Here is a 20655-nt window from a genome sequence, read left to right as displayed (position 1 = left end):
TGCTGGGCGCACGCCGGGCTCGCCGAGAGGGCTCTACGCCCCAGCCCCGCGCGCTCAGCCTCGCCCCTCGCGCTGCCGGTGCTCGCGGCCTGGTGGCCGTCTCCTCCACCCACCCTACTCCCAGGTGTGTGCGCCCCCGCCCCCCCAAATTGCCTGTCCCCGAGCTGGACTGATCTGTCCCTAGAGGCTGGACTTTTTCCCCCTCCTTCGCGACAAGGTCTGTCCTGTCTCCGGCCTCTCCGGAGCCATTCGCATTTTCCTCACCAACTCACCTTAGTTTCTCTCTTTCTTAAGCTTTTTTCTTTTTACCCTTTTCAGCGCCCCTTTAAACATTTCTGCCTGTCTCTGTGACACCGCCAGGTCATTCCTCTTGCGGTGTGTCCCTGCCTATCTTTCCCTCCCTCCCTCACTCTCTTCTGTCTTTCATTTGTCTCTGCCCTGCCTCGGTACTTGGCCCGTATCTCAGCGCTCCTCTTGGACAGCTGTCAAAACTCCCTAATCTCCAGGGGCTGCTCTGTTTTGTTCTTCTCCCTCGTGTGAATGGAGAGATCCAGTTGGCCAGGAGAAAGGAGGTGTTACAGCAAGCTGAATTTCAATTAAAGTGGGGAGAGGGGATGGGGAGGAATGGGGAAGACCTCTAAAAAGAAAGCAGATGCTGTATGGGGTAATTAATGCAGTGATTGTATTGTGCCAATTGGTTTTTAAGCAATAATTAAACAATAATTAGCCAGTATTCTGTTTATAGTCCCAGTGACTGCGAGCCTACAAAACAGAGGCTCTTTAGACATGAGCACTTAACGTGGTGTGTTGAGGACTGTTGCTGCTGCCTCATCCAGACAGATGGAGAGGCTGTGGCCTCACCTAATGTGTTAAAACATGGCTAATAGGAAAACCAGGTCTTAGTGTAAAGTTGATGACATGGGTACCCACCAGCTAGAATCTCCTGGATCTATTTGTCTCTGGTAACCTACTTGGTTCCACCTGTTTCCAGTCAAAGCAACTGGGACCTTTCCAGATCTAACAGCAAATATGATGAAGTAAATAAGTTTTTAGTGAACCCTTTCTGGTTCCCTGTACTCCTTACTTTCTTTACTGAATGTCACAATTTTTTTTTAACCAATGGAAAAATAAGTACAGTTGTCTGTCCTCAGTCTTGGGTACATCTATCAGACCTCATTTCTTAAAAATTATGAATAGAGACTCTGACATCCAAAGTTCACTGCCATGAGATCTAATTCATCTGGTCTGATAGCTTCAACTGCCTTAAAGCAGCCAGATGCCCCTTATTTACCACCTCCTCTGACAATGAAAGTATTTTTCATTTGTCCTTTCTAAATTTTGCCTTCTCCTTAACCCTACGCCTAAACCCTGCCCTGCACTCCCACACGTGCACATGAAGACAGAGTCGCTATTAACCGCCACTATTGTGCACATAAAGAACAAGAGGCCTGGCAAGAGCATTAGCTCATCCCAAATTCAGAAGAAATATTGCAAGTTTAGAGAAAGGTTCATATCAAATTCTCAACAGGTGTGGACCAGAATGGGGGAAACCTTATGAAATGACTCAGACTTTAAGAGGAAATTTGTCAATTTCTATTAAGATTTTAAATGTACATAGCTATATTAATATCAAAGATTTCAGAGCAAAGACTGCTACGAGAGATAGAGACATTTCAGTTCATCAATTGGACCTAACAATCCTAAAAGTTTTTGTGTCTAAGAGTTTCAAAATATTTGAAGCAAAACTAATAGGACAAAATAAGGAAAAACAGGCAAATTAATAATTATAGTCAGAGATTTTAACATCTGTCTCAATAATTAACAAGGAAACAAATCAACAGTAAGGATAGGGAAGACTTGAACAATACTATCAACCAACATAACTGATATTTATAGAATGCTCCACTCAATAACAACAAATATACATTTTTTCAAGTGCACAAGTATCAAGTGCACAAGATAAACTATATGTTAAGCCATAAAACAAGTTTTGATATATATAAGAAGATTAACATCATGCAAAGTGATATGCAAATTATACCTCAGGTTTTTTTTAAATCATACAGTGTTCTCTGAGCACAATGGAATTAAATTAGAAATCAACAACAGATATACGAAAAATCCCCCAAACACCTGAAAACTAAAGAAGTGCTTCTAAATTACCTGTGATCAATTAAGAACCCAAAGGAGATAATAGAATTTTTAAGTGAATAAAAATGAAAACATAGCATATAAAAATATATGGACTAGAGATAAAACAGTACTTAGAAATTTATAGTACAAAAAAACTATTTTGAAAAAAAAAAGTCTCAAATCAATAATTTCCTGTTCTACCATAAGAGCAAATGAAATACAAAGCAGAAGAGTAGAAAATTTAAAAGATCTGAGCAGAAAGCAATGAAATAGATAACAGAAACAAAGGAGAAAAACTAATGAAACTAAAAGTGGTTTCTTTGATAAGATCAATAAAATTGATAAGCCTCTAGCCAGACTGAAATAAGGAAACAGAGAGAAGACTCAAATTAGTGTCAGAAATCTGTCAGAAGTGACAGCACTATACATTATAGATAGGTAAAAAGAATAATAAGGGAATATTATGAACAATTTTATGCCAACAAATTTGACAACTTACATAAAATGGACAAATTCTTTGAAAGACACAAACTACTACTAGTGCTCACTCAAGAAGAAATAGATAAATAATCATGTATCAATTAAATAAATTAAATTTGTAGCTTAAGAGCTTCCCACAAAGAAAACTCAAGACCCACATGGCTTGAATGGTGAATTCTGTGAAACATTTAAGGATGAGATAATACCAATTCCATACACTCTCTTCCAGAAAAAATAAAGAGAGAATATTTCCCAACTATTTCTATAACATTACTATGATGCCAAAATTAAACAAAGACCATATAAGAGAAAACAACAAAACTACAGACCACCATCCTTCATAAGCATAGATGCAAAATTCTTAATATAATTTTAGCAAATCAAATCCAATAATATATAAAACAGGTAATATAACATGACCAAGTGGGTGGTCTTATACCAATGTTGCAAGATTGATTCAACATTTGAAAACCTATCAATGTAACAAGCTACTATATACAAAATAGATAAACAACAAGGTCCTACTGTATAGCACAGAGAACTATATTCAATAGCTTGTAATAGTCTATAATGAAAAAGAACATATATATAAAACTGAATCACTATGCTGTACACCAGAAGCTAACATGACACCGTAAATCAACTATACTTCAATTTTTTTTTAAGTACAAAGAAAAAAAAAGAAAGAAAATCTATCAATGTAATTTACCATATGTTGTGGATTAAATTGTGTCCCCCTGAAAGATGTTAAAGTCCTAATCTGAGGTACCTGTGCACATGACCTTATTTGGAAATAAAGTCTTTGTAGATGAAATCAAGTTTGCATAAGGTCATTAGGGTGAGCCCTAATCCAATGTGATGAGTGTCCTTATAAGAAGAGAAAAACTCTATGTGAACACAGAGACACAGAGAAAACACCATGAGACAACGGAGGCAGAGATTAGAATGATGCAGCTGCGAGTCAAGGAAGGCCAAGAATTGATGGCTACCACCAGAAGACAGGACAAGGAAGGAGTCCACCCAGAGTCACAGAGGGAACAGGGCCCTGCTGACACCTTGATTTCAGACTTCTGGCCCTCAGAACTGGGACAGAATAAATTTCTGTTCTTTTAAGCCACCTAATTTGTGATGCTTTGTTATGGTATCCATAGAAAATTCATATACCGTATTTAAAAAGAAAAACTATACAATCATTTCAATAAAGCAGGAAAGGCATTTGACAAAATACAATGTCTATTTCTGATCAAAACTCTCAGCAAACTAGGAATTGAAGGAACTTCCTCAACTTAATAAACGGCATCTACAAAAAACCTATGAAAATGAATATATGTATTTATATGTATGACTGAACTATTAGCTATACACCAGAAACTGACACAATATTGTAAACTGACTATACTTCAACAACAACAACAAAAAAACACTATACTGAATGGCAAAAGACTAAATGCTTCCTCCCTAAGATCAGAACAAAGCCAAAATATCCACTCTCACTTCTGTTCAACATTGTACTGGATGTTCTAGCTAGTACAATAAGGTAAGAAAAAGAAATTAAAGGCATCCAAATTGAAGAGGAAGAGGTAAAACTGTCTTTATTCATAGACAACATGATTGCCTATTTAAAAAATCCATCAAAATGCCAGTACAACTAATAATGTGTTTAGCAAGATTTCAGGATGTAAGATCAATATAAAAAATAAATTGTATTTTTATACACTAGCAATTAAGATTGTAAATGGAAGTTTAAAAAAGCATCACCATATTAGCTTAAAAAATATGAAATATGAAGACTAAATCTGATAAAAGATATGCAAGACCCATGCATTGTAAACTACAATATATTGCTGAAAGAAATGAAAGAAGACCTAAGTAAATGGAGAGATATACTGTGTCATGATCAGAAGACTCAAAATATTTGACATCTATTTTCTCCTAATTGATCAGCAGATTCGATGCAGTCCCAATTAAGATTCCAGAAGGTTTTTTTGTAGATATTGACAAACTGATTCAATGCAAAGAATCTAGAAAAGCCAAAACAAATTAAAAAAGAGGGAAAAAGTTGGAGGACTTACACTACCCAATTTCAAGACTTATTTTAAAGTTACAGTTATCAAGACAGTGTGGTACTGGTATAAAGACAGATCAATAGATCAATGGAGTCCAGAAACAGGACCCTCCCCCCAATATTGTCAATTGCTTTGCAACAAAGATCAAAGGGAATTCAGTATAAAAAAGACAGTCTTTACAATTGGTGCTTGAAAAACTAAAAACCTGTATTAGTTTTCTACGGCTGCTATAACAAATTACCACAAACTTAGTGGCTTAAAACAACATAAGTTTTATTATCTTAGTTCTGGAAGTCAAAAGTCCAAAATGGTTCTCACTGTGCTAAAATGAAGCTGATAGTAGGACCATGTTCTCTCTGGAGGCTCTAGGAGAGAATCCATTTCATTGCTTTTTCCAGCTTCCAGAAGCCAGCTGTGTTTTTTGGCTTTTACCCTCCTTTCTCCATCTTCAAAACCACCTACAGGCCTAGTCCATCACACATTGTCATCTCTCTAGTTCTCTCTTTGGCCTCCCTCTCCGACTTTTATGGGCCCTTGTGATTATACTGGGCCCACCCAGATTAATCTAGGATAATCTCCCTATTTTAAGGTCATCTGATTAGCGACCTTAATTCCACCTGAAACCTTAATTCTCATGTAATTTGCTATGTAACCTAACATAATTGCAGATTCTGGGGACTGGGATGTAGACATTCTTGGGGAAGTGCATTATTGTACCTATCACAATATCCATATACAAAAAAGAGATAATTTGAATCAATATTTCACACTATATACAAAAGTTAACTCAAAATGGATCACAGACCTAAAAGTGTACCTAAAACTATATAATTTCTAGTAGACATTGAAGAAAATCTTTGTGACCTTGGTAGGGAAAGATTTCTCATATATGACACCAAAAGCATAATCCTTAAAAGGAAAAAAATGATAAACTTGGCTTTGTCAAAATTAAGAGGCTCTGCTCTTCAAAAGACATTGGTAAGAAAATGAAAAGGCAAGTCATCAGGAGAAAATATTTGAGAGTCACATATCTGATGAAGGGCTATATCCAGAATATATGAAGGACTCTCAAACTTTCAAAACAAGAAAACCCAATTATTTTAAATTGGGCAAAAGATTTGAATAGGAACTCACCTTACAGATGTATGGATGGCAAATAAGCACTGGAGAAGATGCTCAACATCATTCGGCATTAGAGAAATGCAAATTAAAATTACAATGAGATACCACAGTCTATTAGAGTAAAATAAAATGACTTATTCATATCAAGTGTCAGTGAAGATGTGGACTAGCGGGAATTCTCCTCCACTTCTGGTGGGATTGTAAAATGGTACAACCACTTCAGAAAACAGTTTGGTATTTTCTTAAATAGTCAAACATGCCCCTATGATATGGCCCAGCCAGTCTGGATATTTTCCCAAGAGAAATAAAAGCAAATATCCGTGCAAAGACTCATACACAAATGCTATGAAGCAGCTTTGTTTGTAATTGCCCAAGACAGGAAGCAATCCCAAAATTCATCAACAAGTGATGAGATACACAAATTACAATATATTCATAACACAGAATACTACACAGTAATAAAAAAGAATGAATTATTGATACACCCACAGTACATGGATAAAATAATTATGCTGATTGAATAACAGTCAAAAAAAAGCCCATACTAAATTGTTCTATTTATATAAAATTATAGAAAATGCAAAGTAATCTGTACTGATAGAAAACAAACCTATACTGATAGAAAAGCAGATCACTGGTTGTCTGGAGATGTCTGGAGCAGGAGACTCGGAGAGTAGGGGCAAGCAGTTAGGACTATGGAGAGGAACAAGGAAGCCTTTGGAAGGGACGGACATGTTCTTGATTGTGACAATGATTTCATGGGTGTATGCTTATGTCAAACTGGTAAAATTGTGTTCTTTAAATACATGCAATTTATCAAATGTCAATCATACCTCAATAAAGCTATTTTTAAAATAATTTTTAAAAGAATAGGGTAACGCTAGACATCTTACAAAGAAATAGCAGTTATCTTGAGGGAATTATTTGGGAATTTTATGAACTATAAAGTGCATATATAAATATTTTAATTTTCATAATGTGGATTCTTGACAATAACGGAAGAGAGAGAGAGGATCATGACCAGGGGAAATGTTTTCACATGGTGCATAAGAATTTAGTGGGGAGGAAGGAGGAGAGAGGTTCAGGTACAAGTATTTAGGAAAAAATCTCTCAAATAATCTTGACAAACACCCCCTTCCATCCACCCCTCTTTGGAGACGGAAGGAGGAAGGAGACAGGCTGATACATAAGAGTAGATGGAAGTGTTTAGGAAGGCCTGATACATAAGAGTAGATGGAAGTGTTTAGGAAGGCCTGATACATAAGAGTAGATGGAAGTGTTTAGGAAGGCAGATGCGCCCAGAAGACTGTGGAGGAGTTTGGAATTCACAGAAATAATCAAGGAATGTGGTGGTAGGCACCTCAAGGAGGGTGTGGCTGTGGGAAGGAAACGGGAAGCTATAGAAATCAATGAGAAGGAAAAGCAGTAGCATGTGTTGATGGCTTATATGTGGAGTGAAGCAGGTGTGGGCAGGAAAGAGGGAAGGGTGGGAAACTGGAGTTCAAAATACCTCCCAGCACCAGGGAACTGAGGGAACGGTGGCATGACTAACAGAAGAAGGAAATCTAGAGGAGAAATCCATCTAGGGAAAGATGGGAAAGCGATCAAGTAGGATATTACTTAATCTAACCACTCATTTCATCATTGAGAAAACTACAGAGTAAAATGACTTGCCCAAAGTCACATAGCAGACCCTAGAACTCCTGCCTCCTGGGCCAGCTTTCCATGCTGCTTCCCTGTAACACATTACTTCTTACCTGAAGATCTGAAGTGATGATGGGCATTTGGGTGGTAAATGTCCAATCGGCAATTAGGACTGTCAGCGCAGAGCCTGGGAGGGGTGGGAGCAGGAAATATTGATTAAGGAGCTAGGAGCTGGCTGGAGCAGCTAGAGCAAATGAGATAAAAGGTTTTCTATCCACTTCCATTAACTATCCTCTTTAGACATATTATCCACTTGTATGTTCTGCTTTCCACGCAAATCAAATTCGCCTTAGAACCAGCACCTCTTCCCGACTTCCCTAACTTCATTATTCCATTCACCCAGACTAGAACCCTGAGACACTTGATTGGCTCCTTCATCTCTTCTACTTCCAGCATCTAGATGGTCATTAAGCCAAAGTTTTCCTTTGAATTGTCATCTGTTGCCCACTTTCTCCTCCAGGGCCATCTCAGCCCAGCTCTAGCTCTGTAATCTTGAATTTCTGCAACAGCTTGTCAACTGGTTTTGCCAGGCGAGGTAGAGAAGGGTAGTCAAGGCCTGAAAGAAAAAACAGACGACAAGTGACAGGAGCACGGTGGCCATGGACATGAGAGACAAGAGGGTGTCAGGAGGCAGACAGGAGTCAAAAATGGCAGATTCCACAGATGAGTGAGGGCCAACGAAACCTGGGGCATGGAGACAGGATGTGTGGGTAAGTGATAGATTTCAAGGCACCTTTGAGAAGATAGAGGAGACTGGAACCCGATATTAGGAGAGAGTATGTGGTGGGGGAGCAAAGCAGAGTGCGAAACCCAACTGCAGACAGGACAGGAGCCAGTGTGTGGACTGAGAGTGGAAGCAGCAGAGCTGAGTCATCTGTTCATGAAGTTCAGGCAGTGAAAAAAGACAATAAGACAATAGCTTAGACAGGATAGTCAAGTTTCCAAATATTTATTTCACTTTGTTTTTCAAAATGGAGCTAGCTATGCAAAATTGAAAGACACAGCCACAAGAAGAAGAGAGGGATAAAAAGCTCTGAAGCTGGAAAACCATCAGCATCACGCAGAAACTGGAAGGGCAAGTGGCCTTCCCTGTTGCAGGGATCAGCCTGCATCCTGAGGACTGGTCTGCACAGAGGAAGCTGGTGGAAGATATTCGGGCCTCAAATCTTGATTCCCAGCCCTCAGTCCATACTGCACAGGAAATTTCTAACACAAAGCTGTTTCCTTTGTCACACTATTTTCTGTTTAGAGTGAGCATAGGAAGTAATCTGTCCTGTTCTTTTAACAATTCCAAGGGAACGCCAAAACATCACCGGTCTTTGCCTGGTTTAATATACAGTTGTGACAAAACCAAAGTTCTTCCTGACCTCTACTTTTAATCTTTCCTGCTGCAGCTGCAGCCCATTCCTTCTCATCCTGTCTTTGGGGAAAGCACGTGGTGGCCAAAAAACCTGCCTGCATGAGGAAATCTGCAGCAGGTAAAGTAAGATGGATTTCCTCCAGACCCTGAGGAAGTTGTCCTCATACACTCCACACCCATGCCTCTGTCAGCCTTGCCTATCCTGAAGAGAAGGGGGGAACTCAGAAAGACAAAAGAACATTCAAACATATGTCATTTTCCACTGACATTTTAAGAGAAAGCCTCCTTTCGACAGTTCAGAGATTCAGGTCCAAAGGAAGCCAGAAAAAAATCCCACAGCTAATAAACCAAAGTATATCTAAAGCTCCCCAAGAAGAATTACATGTGCTTAAAAAGTGACCAGACTCAGAATGCAGTCAGCCCAGGAGCCTCTCTGTGTCACTAAGTGGACTCGAGGAAGAGTAAGTTTCCTCTCTGATGCCATCTCAGAGGCTAGGAGGACCTGCCAAGCATCCCTCGTGGATATGTCTTATAGCAAGGGACAAGACAGGAAAGGAATCAAGATGTGAAAAAGAGAATGAGAAACAGAAGGGTCAGGATGGGAGTGGAATAAAGACAAAGGTGGAAGAAAGATGCTGATAAGAAGGCAATGAAATAGAGAAAGAGAGCGGTAGAGAAAGGGAGAATAGTGTTCCTGCTGTTCACTTAAAGCAGGGATTTTGTAAATAAAGCTTTATTGGAATGCAGCCATGCCCATTCTTTCACTTAATGTCTATGCTACAACAGCAGAGCTGAGTAGTTGTGACAGAGACATATGGCCTGCAAGTCAAAAATAATCACTACCTGGCCTTAACAAAAAATGTTTGCTGACTCCTGACTTAGAGTAATAATATCATAACTTCCTGTAATACTAGTAAGCTCTTCCTGGTTCTTCAACTATTCTTTACACTTAAAGTTATCTTCAGAAACTATTATCTGGAAAGAAACCAAGGCTAGTGCCAAGCAATGGGAAAACTATTCAGATCTATAGCTTAGAGAATGACCAAAGCAAGATCACACCAAGACACAAAAAAAATCTCAAAGCTGACGAACAATCAATAAAAAATGTTAAAATAAATAAATAAATAAAATGATGCCAAAAAGAGAAAAGAAAAAAAAAAAAAAAGAAGGATAGGGCAAGGTTCATTGTTAGGGCTAGTTTCTAGTTTACCGCTATGTTGAGGTTTAGGACTAGGTTCACAGTTAGGGGTAGGTTCAGGTTTAGGGCTAGGTTCAGGGTCAGGGATAGGTACAAGGTTAGGGCTTGGTTCAGGTTTAGGGTTAGATGCATGTTTAGGTCCCATTGTAGGGTTATGTCTACATGCAGGCTTAGGGCTAGGTTCAGGTTGAGGGCTAGGTTCAGGGTTAAGGCTAGGTTGAAGTTTAGGGCTAGGTGCAGGGCTAGCTAGGTCCATTTTAGGCCTAGTTTCAGGTTTAGGTCTGGGTTCGGGTTTAGGGCTAGTTTCAGGGTTAGAGCTCGGTTCATTGTTAGGGCTGGATTCAGGTTTAGGGCTAGGTTAAGGGTTAGGACAAGAAACATTCACGGTTAGTGCAAAGTTCAGTGTTAGGCCTAGGTGCAGGTTTAGGTCTAGGTGAAGGGTTAGGGCTAGTTTCAGAGTTAGGGCTAGGAGAAGGCTTATGGCTAAGTTCAGGTTTAGGGCTAGGTCCAGGGTTAAGGCTAGGTGCAGGATTAGGGTTAGTTTCAAGGTGAAGACTATGTTCAGGATTAGGGCTAGTTTCAGGTTTAGGGCTAGGTTGAGGGTTAGAGCTAGGTTCAGATTTAGGTCTAGATTCAGGGTTAAGGCTAGTTTCAGGGTTAGGGCAATATGCAGGGTTAGGGCTAGGTGATGAGTTAGGGCTAATTTCAGGTTTAGGGCTAGGTTCAAGGTGAGGGCTATGTTCACGGTTAGGGCTAGGTTCAGAGTCAGGGCTACATACACTATCAGGGCTAGGTTCAGGGTTAGGGCTAAGTGCAAGTTTAGGGTTAGGTTCACTGTTAGGACTTAAAAAAAAAAAGCTGAAGAACAAATCCAACTCTCAAAAAGACACCTATAGATGGAAAATATATATGTGTATGTATATGGATATGTGTGTGTGATAAAATTTTAGCATTGCTAAATACTAATCAGAAATCTATATATGGAAATATGTATTATATTTCTGATAAGCATTATATTTCTTTACATACTTTTTTTTCTGATTAGTATTTTAAAATCGCATTTTGCACATTACTGAAATCAGTTGTTTCATGGGAGAAAAGTTTGATATGGTATGGTGCCCAACAGAATTAAGAGAATTGATCAAGATAATATATGAATAATAATAACATGAAATTGAAATATGAATAACAGGAGAGTTTAGGGAAAGAAATGGTTTAAATGTTTCTATTATCTCCTTTTGATATTAACATGAAGGTACAAGTTTGAAAGTGGTATTTTTTATATTTCTATCCAAGGTGCTTGGAAACATGAGACTGAGAAGGAAAAAGGCTGGGAGTAAAGGGTGAATTCTACCCCATGAAACATGAAACAGAGTCATCTAGGCTGTTCGGGAGATTCTGCAAAGAAATTAAAGAGCCCTGTGAGAGCCACACGTCTCCTGCATTTGGCTTGTATTTTTCCAATCTTATCTTCTTCAGATTATTCCTCCCCATAGTCCATGAAGCCATCCCACTACATCTTGTCCTGCCCCTCCCCACCCCACACACACCCCACTCCAGGCACAAGATTCTACTTTTCATCCCCTTAGTTATCCAGCAATCCCTGCCCTGTCCCCATTCCTAGACTCCCGCTCAAAGGCACAAACACTGCTGGTTAACTACCCCAAATCCATTGTCCTTACTAAAACAACTGCAATATTATTCAGGAGGACACTCTGTCCAGCTAGCATGTTCACCTTCCCCAACTCCTTTGCAGCTAGGGGTGACCATGTAACCTGTTGCTTGTCATGAAACATGACTCAGAGAAAGTCTGCTAGGGATTTGGGGAAGTATTTGCCCTCCTCACACAGGCCCCTGACTTCCCCTCCCACATGCTTCTCTCCTTTCTCAACCCTCCTTCCCTTCCTTCCTTCCTTTCTTCTTTTTCTTGCCTGGTCCATGGACAGGAGGCTTGAGGTAGAACAGCCATCTTGGAAGCATGAGACAGCAAAGCTAAGGGTAGGAAGAGGAAGGAGAAAAAGAGCCTGGGACCCTGGTGGCACCTTGGAACTGCTGCATCAGCCTTGGACTTCTCACTGAATGAGAATAACGTGCCTCCATTCGGTTAAGGCCCTATAGACAGATTTAGGTAATGAGTAGCCTAACCCAACTAATACACTTCCTTCTACCTGGAGAGTCACTCTCCGCATTCCTTAGCCAGTTTTTGAAGTCCTGCACTTTCTTCAAAGCCCACCTTAAATCCCACCTCCTTAAGAAGGCATTCCATAATGTCTCAAGATTGATCTCCTTTTCCCATAGTCACAGAGGGCACAATTAAAATCATTAAAGTAGCATGCATCTATCAAGCCTGCTTCTTGTCATAAATATTTACATATGGAGCTCTCCCAGATGGAGGGCTGCTAAGGGCAAGGATCCTTTCAACTCATTTTGAATGCCCTGCAGCACCTTGCACCGTGCCCAGAGCAGTCATTCAGTAAAGGGTGGTTGAATTACTTTGATTGGAGAATCGCTCCTCCCTTCCCAATTGCATAGAATGGATCACATTAAAACACCTGTCCTCTATGTATATAGGGTAGGAAAGTTACCAAATATGGAAAATAGACTTTAGAAATCCCAGTCATGTTTTGACCATATTTTGACAATTTGAAAGTGTGCAGCCTATTGCTGACGAATGACCCGGATGTATAAACTTAAGTCAAACTAAGGAAAAGAAATGAGACAGTATTCAGAGCTCAAAACCAGGCCTATATACCATCAAAATAGTATGGTGGTTTCACCAAACTCAACCTCAAATCAGTGTCTGCTGAAGGTAGACTCCTATTCCCAGCAATTAATCCAACTTACTGCATTATAATTCCAGTTACACTTCTGCTGCTCATTTAAGAAAATTTTTTGAGCACCTACTATGTGCCAAGCCTAGAGTGACCAATAATCCCAGTTTGCCTGTGACTGAGGGGTTTCCTGAGATGCAGGATGTTTTAGGGCTGAAGCCAGAGAGTCCCAGGCAAGCGAAGATGGTTGGTTACCCAAGAAGCTCTGTGCTTGATACTAGTTATAAAGCAGTAAAAAGAAAAACCAAGTATGGTCACTGCCCACATGGAGCTCTACAATCTAGTGGGTTTTTATTTGGGGGCTCCTAGTAATTACAAATAGGTTTGCATCCTTTAACTATATTTTCAAGTCATTCAAGTTAGATTTTATTACACAGTAATCAAGTCCACCCAACACTTCCAGGTGCTAACACCACAAATCTCTCAGCACAGCTGGCTGTCCATGCAGAGGGAAGATGAAGAACTTTGGAATAGGAGAGTAAGCAGAAGTTCAGTTCATGAATGTGGTCATTGTTCTGCCGGCTGTGAATTCCAACCAACTTTAATCACAGCCTGAGCCGTGATTAAAGTCGTCTGTTGTTCTTGGATCAGCAGGCAGACTCTCTTCAGGTTCTCAGCCCAGTTTGTGACACTGATTTTGACCTCTTGGGTGGAACAGGGCCTTCTTTGGAAAGGGCCAGGAGATGTCAACGTTTCCTGGGGGAGTGTGGAGGTAATCTGACTGCGGCATCTGCTGATGTAGCCATCGCAGCTAGTGGGGACATGACTTTTTTTTCCATCATTGTTCCATATGCATTCTTCCTATAGCTGGATATTAGATTAATGAGAAAAACTCACTCTTAGGTCAAGGGCTTATGATGACTTATTTCCCCTCTCAGAATGTCCCAGATAGATACAGTCGGCCCTCTGTATCCTCAGGAAATTCAAGGATTAAGTTTGTTATTAAAAAAAAATTTTCAAAGTGTAAAAAAAAAAGAGGCTGCATGAGAAAAGAGGAGCATAAATGACAGTAAGGGTCATCCCTATAACAAGGTGTGAATGAATATTCTAAACAAAGTAAGAATTGCAGGGAAATATTTCTTTATAGTCAGCCCTCTCTATCTGTGGGTTCTGCATCTGTGAATTCAACTGACTACGGATTGAAAATACTTAGAAAAAAAAATCCAGAAAGTTCTAAAAAGCAAAACTTAATTGTGCCACATGCTGGCAAGTATTTACATCACATTTATAGTGTATTTACAACTATTTACATTGTAATTACATTATATTAGGGATTATAAGTAATTTAGAGTGGTTTAAAGTATACAGGGGGATGTGTATAGGTTAAATGTCAATACTACACCATTTTATATAAGGGACTTGAGCATTCCCTTATTTTGGTGTCCATAGGGGTCCTGGAACCAATCTCCTATAAATACCAAGGGACAATTGTAATATGCTCTTCTGAGTTTAATAATCTGAAGGTCCTAACCCCCATGGTAGCTACCAACTCAACAAAAGCTGAAAGTCCTGGTTCCTCCATTTCAAGAATCAGCGAAATACTTCTTGCTCTATGATGGACTTCTTCTCTTCTCTCCAGACTTCACTTTTGCTAGACTTTAATAACTACCAGTTGGTTTTCTACCATTGGCTAGATACCATTATCTTTTTTAAATTTCCTAACAACTTGAAGTAGATATTGTTATTCCTACTTCCAGATGAAGGAACCAAGGCACAGAAAGGTTAGGGAACTTCCCCGGGTTCACATATTATAAATGGACAGAGTAGAATTTGAATCCCATGCTCTCAGATTCTTCTGAGAGTTGGTTTGATGCGCTGAAAGGGAACAGATCTTGTACACTTAAAGATGAGTGTGAGAAGGACTTCAAGAAGAAAAGCAATTTTGTGTCTGTTGACCTCCCAATTTTGTTTAGGGATGGAGTGAGTAGGACAGGGAACACTGCAAATCAGGGAGAAAGGCTGAACAAAAGCCTTGGTCTACTGCCTGCACTAGATCAAATGTTAATTTATAACTATATGTGAATTTGTGCTTTGAAGCAATAAGGAATTAACTTAAAAACCACCTTACAGGGTTTTTAAGAGCATTTTTTTTCCAACAAACAAGCTAAAATGCTTAATTTTATTTCCATGGAACTTTTTATGGCAAAGATGCTCTACCTGCCCGAGAATTACCCTTTGGAAAGATAGAGACCAGAGAAGTTAGGGAGTCCTATTTTTGTTGTAGCTCCTGGGCAGCTTTATCAGGGAGGCACAGCATTGCGGCTCTCAAAGCCTGACCACACACACTGCTCCCCGTGCCATCCATCAGCACTGTGGTAGGATGGAGCAGGGATCCCTGAATAGCATTTACCAATGAGGCAAGCGAAGCCTTGAGTCATGTATCCCCAGGGTCTTTTCAACAGCCTTATTTGTCGCAGGTGTTCAATAACTGTATTAAATAAGTGAATATGTGAACAAATAAACAGTGATTTTTCAGAAGGTCACACAGCAGGGACAAAAATATTATGTCCTAAATCTTAACTCCATCCTTGATCAAGTTACATCATCCTCTGGGTGAGCCTGGCCAACTTTAAAATGGAAATTTGGAAGCCAGAATGAATAGGGCACTGTGCCTGACTTAAGCAATATCAAAAATTTCATTAGAGATGTGAAAAAGATGGAGTTGGTGAAGACCTCCTGTTATCCAGATGCCAAGATCATTCGGTGTGGTTAGTTTGATTTCTAATGAGCATCTGCTCCAACTCATGAATCCCTTTACACTTTTATACAATGCACGGCTCACATTACAGAGTCAACAATTCTTTATCATCCGTGTGGTCATTCACTCTTTGGTTGTCTCTCCCTGGTAATTGTTTAATCTGGCTTCCCCAACCACATTTCTTGGCTGTCTGCTCCCTCCTGCCCCTGTCAGTCAGGTTGTACTCAGGGAATGTAAGGGCACAGAGAGCAGTCCAAAGTCAGTGATAACTGATCAGGTGTTGAACTACTACTTCAGATTATCCGCATGCCCTATATGGATACACAGCTTCGGCTGGTTCAACAACCATCCAAGACTGGGGGGGCACTCTTAAGATTTACACTCAGCTTTCCATCATCTGTGCTGAGAGAGGTGACAAGGGTGTGGACGCACAGCAGATACATTTTTAAAAAATCAAGGTATAATTTACACCCATTTAAATTCTACATTTTAATGAGTTTTTACAATTTTACATACCATTACCCTAACTGAGACAAAGCACATCGCCAGCATCCCAAAAGTCCTCGCCTGCCCCATCTCAGTCAATCTTCCCTTACTTTGGCCCCAGGCAACCACCAATCTTCTGTCGCTATGGATTAGATTTGCCTTTTCTAGGCTTTCATGTAAGTGAAATCATAGAGTATGTACTCAACAAAAGTTATTTTTCTTTGACTTTGGAAGAGCTTCTCTGATTTCCTTTCCAGTGATGTCTGGTTCAGACTGATATTAAAATGAGTTCACGTTCCCTGCACCCACACTGATTTGACAGGGTAGGCAGAACTAAGACTTGGAAGAAACCTGAGAGGTAAGAAGCAGAGGCTGATGAGAATAATTACTGGCAATGAGAAGAACGCTGGCTCTTCCCAGCACTGGTAGAATATGACAAAGAGTGTGTGCCCACTTTGTCCCCTGAACCTATTTTCAGTGTCACTCAATACGGCTTCTCTAAAACCTAACTGCCTGGGAATTTCACATGCTTTGCCTTGAATGGACATTTTATTTCGAAACTCCAGCCTCCAGCCAGCCCCTCTCAGCCGCGGAGCCATTGCACCCCCTGCTGTAAACACAGGGATCTGTCACCCCCATGGCACGAGGCAGTCCCAACCCTCGCAGCCCGACCCTGGAGTGTCAGCTCCCCACAGCTGCTCTTAGGTTCACGTGTTAGAGCTGAGCTTATGCATACGCGAACACAGAGGAATACCAAGAGTTCAGCAGCTGGAGAGAAGACAGGACCAGAGAGAAGAAAGGGAAACCCCAGAGAAGAAAGAGCAAGCTAGACGTGAGAGATGAGGAGGTGAACGGCAGAGGCACAGCCCGCAAAACAAAGCAAGAAGCAATAAAGGGATGGACTTTTTCCCATCTGAGAGAAATCCCAAAATTTCACTCCTCTGCCCAAATAAATAGATTCAGACCCAGGCTATGAGAATCCTTAAAAGTGAGTTTTAACACGGAAATACTGATAAATCTTTTCAACAACCTATACACCTCCAGGTACTGCCGGACTTGCTTAATCCCTTTAAACCTCCAATAACTTCAACTATGGTGTTTAAAGTCTCATAAATCTGCACTAACTTAAAATAGGGAAATATAAATCATGTTCAGGAGCTTAGGGGGAGGAACAGAAGATGGGTATCCCAATGCCATTTAAAACCACAGCACAGGCTTTTCATCAAAATATTTCAGGAAAAGCTGAAATGGGAAACACTCAGGTTTCTGAGCTGTGGTTCCAAATGTTCTCAACTTGTCCTTTTTTCCTTTTTTTCAGAGGCTGAGGTGGAGTGTTTAGGAGTGTTGACGGGCTATTTAGTTGGAGAGAAAAAAATTGCAAAGACCTATCTCACTGAGTCTTATTTTTATACAAAATAAAACCAAAAACAAACAATTTAAGAGGAGAAAAAACCCTACTGCCAGAAGTCATTAGAAAATAGCACTGTTTCTAGTAAAGCAGCAACAGAAATAATGTCTGGTTTTTGTTAAAATATTAATTCATGTCAGAAAAAATGAAGTTATGGGTACTGCGCTACTAGTAATAGTTAACTTTTCTCTATCATTCCTACTACATGCCAGGCACCTCCCATGTGAAGAGCTTTAAGTACATGATCTAATTTCATCTTCACAGTAGCCCCCATGAGAAATATTATTCTCTCCGCTTTATAGATGAGGAAACTGAGGTTCAGATTGTTTAAGTAATTCACCCAAAGCCACACAGTTGGTAAATGATAGCACAAAAATTCAAACCCAGCCCACACACCATCTGAAAGAATCCCATATGTCATGCTCTGAGAGTTGATGCGTTTTCATCTTTCTCTCTCTTGGCCTGGTCCAATGAGCTTTTCAAACCGAAAAGTCTGCTATATTAGTTGAATCTTTACTCAAAATTCAGGCAACGTAGAGAAAATGAGTCTACCGCTTGTGTTGCTTGCTTCAAATAGCAGTTTTCCTGAAACGATGTGCTACCAAGTGATCCTGGGAAAACGTCTGAACTTTAGTTTCCTCACCTGTTAAATAAGAATGTAAAAGCTCCACCTTTGGGGTTGTTATGAGGATTAATGTGTGGAAAAGCAATCTGGAGACTGCAAAGGTCCAGGCAATTGCTGGGTCTCATAATGATTATGGTACTTTAAATATAATGAGTTACAGCCCCTCTCTAAAGCCTAGCTTCACAGATGAGAAAAAAGGGAGAAGACATTTCAGTCACTCAGATGGAGGCCAGAACTCATTTCAAAACACTCATGATTGAAAGACGTGGGAGAGGGAAAATATATGTCTCTCTAATATCACTTCCCAGACTGTCTTCAATGGGGTGTTAATAGATGTTTCCTCAAAAAGTCCATGGCCAGAGAGATCTGGAAAACACCAAATCTGTGATCCCTCCCTCAGAGAATCACAATGTGCTTTGTCTTGTTAAAGGTCCTGGGAAGTCCTACCATAAAATAGCCTCTGCTTGTTTCAGCAATTCCCAAACGTTTGACCATAGGAACTTTATTTTTGTGTTTCCATCTATTAAGCACCTCTCAGAACACCAGGGAACACAGTGTAGGGGGAATCCAGGGGCCACTCTCAATAAAGACCACTCCTCTCACTCACCATCAGCACAGCATTTGATCCACTCTCTTTCCACTGTGACACGTGTTCCTTTATCGAACATTTACATTATAACAAGGAGCCTCCCCAGCATCTGTGAACATGTTATTACAAGACGAGGCTCTACACAGAGGAGGGCACATGCAGTACACCCCACAGATCTCTGGGTACAGCCCCGTTGCCTCAGATAATAACAGAGGAATAGGAAGAGGAGGGGGCATCTCTCTCCTTCAGCGGCTCTTCAGAAATGTGTGTTTCATGATGCTAACTTATGCTAGAGAATCATCTTCATTTGGGGTCCTCCAGAAGCTGGCTTTGAAACAAGGATTTGAGAGCAAGTAGTTTGTTTGGGAGTTAATCCAAGGAAATACAAGCAAGAGAGGGAGGAAGTGAGTCAGGAAGGGGAAGACAGCCAATAAAAGGTGAATTATTAAGCCAACCACACAGTGGACAACTATAGCTTAAGCCTGCAGGGAAACAGTGTAAAACACACACTTCAGAATTAACCTGCCCAAGGGCTGGGGTTGCTGGGATATTTATACATCATCTCCCATCACTCACTGGTTCCCCCCTCCTGTGTGGGGATGGGGGAAGGCAGTTAGTTTTCCAGAACTTCTGAGCTTCCATGCATCTTGGGCCTTCCAGGGTTCCAGATAAAGTCTTCAAGCACCAACTTGCAGGTACTGGCAGTCGGAAGACGTCTGGAGCACAGTGAAAATGATAAAACCTGAGAGATACGGGTCTGCCTCACTGGGTCTCATACTTGCTTCATATTTCCAGATGGGAAAACCAAATTGGAAGGAAGTTAAGTGTACCCTTACTTGCTGAGCAACAGGTATTTTTGAGGTGCCAGGTGGGCTGAGTGGGACCTTGAGTCCACAGTCCCAGGCCAAGAAGATAACCGAGTCAAGGACACAGGTGAACCGCCCCTCCTCATCACCCTGAGACAGAGAATATAGAACCTTTTTTCTGGCTCCACATCAGTAATACTTCTCATTACAAGTAGTGACTCTCAACAGCTGAAGGTGAGGGGAAGCCATACTCCACCAGAAGTGGTGCCTGGGAATCCAGGGGGCAGTCTGTACTTAAAATATCTACTGAAGACTGCCTCGCTCCCATACCATGCCACATCCCGTGATGCTAGGTCACTGTGATAGTTGTCATAGGAGCACAGGGTGGACAAATACTTGATCAGACGAAGCAAGCAAATGTGCCTCTGAAACTAGCAACCACTTCAGTAAAGGCATTGGTTTTTTTCTAAACATTTAAGAAAATTTACAGTGAGGTAGCAAGGGAAGAAGTTTTCACTGTGAGCCAAGGATGTTTGAGTGTTTCAGGAAGTTGGCAGCAAGAGACCAGAGTATGGGAGAAGCTGCAAGAAAAGTTGTAGCTGACTCAACTTATGGTGGTTCAACTTAAGACCATCATTCAACATCCAGTCAAGTTGAAAGTCAGAATTTCCCTGCTCTGTTTCAAGAGATTATTACTTTCTGTTCCCTTTCCCCCAAATCTCACCTGCTACCCTTCCTCTTTCCCTGAGTTTATCCATATTATAAAACGTTTATCAATGCGGCTAAAGTGGGAGTAACAATGTCAGTAATTTATACCAAAGAGAACCCAGTTACTTTCTTTCCGCAGTATTCCAAATTATAAAACCTGAATTATACCTATGAATTGAACCTTTGTCAGGTTATGGAAAAATAAGTTAAAGAGAAGAAAAGGTAGCATTTTAGGAAGGGCCAGGGTAGAGGTTCCTCCACATAAGTTGTACCTCTTTTACTAACATGACATCATGTAATTCTTTGGTCCTTAATAAAAGTAACTATTAGTGCTTTTAATTTTCTCTCCAAGTTCCTGAGCATTTTAACTCAAAGTGCCTCCTCTCCTGCTTGACATCTTTGTTGCTGGATACAGCTTTCAGGGAAGGCAGCAACAATACT

At 40.5% G+C, this 20655-nt stretch overlaps 1 long non-coding RNA gene across 1 annotated transcript; it reads left to right on the top strand.

Annotated features, from left to right (window-relative positions):
• The first annotated feature begins 8121 nt into the window (after positions 1 to 8121).
• LOC116663873 lies at positions 8122 to 19417 on the top strand. The gene is made up of 3 exons (XR_004320236.1): positions 8122 to 8374; positions 11256 to 11259; positions 19406 to 19417. It is a non-coding gene; the product is annotated as an uncharacterized LOC116663873 (long non-coding RNA).
• The last annotated feature ends 1238 nt before the right edge of the window (positions 19418 to 20655 follow it).

Source organism: Camelus ferus, chromosome 1, assembly GCF_009834535.1.
Source record: "Camelus ferus isolate YT-003-E chromosome 1, BCGSAC_Cfer_1.0, whole genome shotgun sequence".
Taxonomy (NCBI): Eukaryota; Metazoa; Chordata; class Mammalia; order Artiodactyla; family Camelidae; genus Camelus; species Camelus ferus.
Note: the sequence above shows the minus strand (reverse complement) of the source record. Positions and strands in the feature narration are given on the sequence as shown.